Here is a 645-nt window from a genome sequence, read left to right on the forward strand (position 1 = left end):
CAGGAAGGGACCTTAAAGATCAGCCAGTGCCACCCCCTGCCATGGGACACCTCCCACCATCCCAGGGCTGCTCCAAGCCCCATCCAGCCTGGCCTGGGACACTTCCAGGGATCCAGGGGCAGCCACAGCTTCTCTGGGATTTCCATCCCAGCCCCTCACAGGGAGGGATTTCATCCCAAAATCCCATCTAAGCCTGCCCTCTGGCACTGTGCAGCCGTTCCCTCAGTGCCTGAGCATCACCTCTCACACCAGCACAGTCTGAGCATCACAGCTGGGAGGTGATAAAGGTTTGGTATCAAAGATAAGGCTCAGCCCAGCCCCAGGGCAGGAGCAGGGCCGTGCCCAGGTGGGATGCACAGGGATGGATGGACAGGACAGAGCTTTGGGGAGGCTCCCGGGAGCTCTGGAGGGAGTGGTCACCTGAGCCTGGGGGACTTGCCCAGAGCTGGGGGATCTGTCCCACCCTCAGCTCCAGCAGAATTCCCTCCTCTGCCTCATCCCAGCCAGGTGCATCCAGCACCAGGTCAGCCCTGACCCCACGGGAGGAACAAAACCGTGAGTAACTCAATTCAAAATCCCCTAAACTCCGCTCTGTGCCCTGCCTGGCTTTGCCTGAGCCCAGACCGGGAGCGCGGGGCTGCAGCT

Source organism: Corvus brachyrhynchos, unplaced genomic scaffold (genome assembly GCF_000691975.1).
Source record: "Corvus brachyrhynchos isolate BGI_N302 unplaced genomic scaffold, ASM69197v1 scaffold72, whole genome shotgun sequence".
NCBI lineage: Eukaryota > Metazoa > Chordata > Aves > Passeriformes > Corvidae > Corvus > Corvus brachyrhynchos.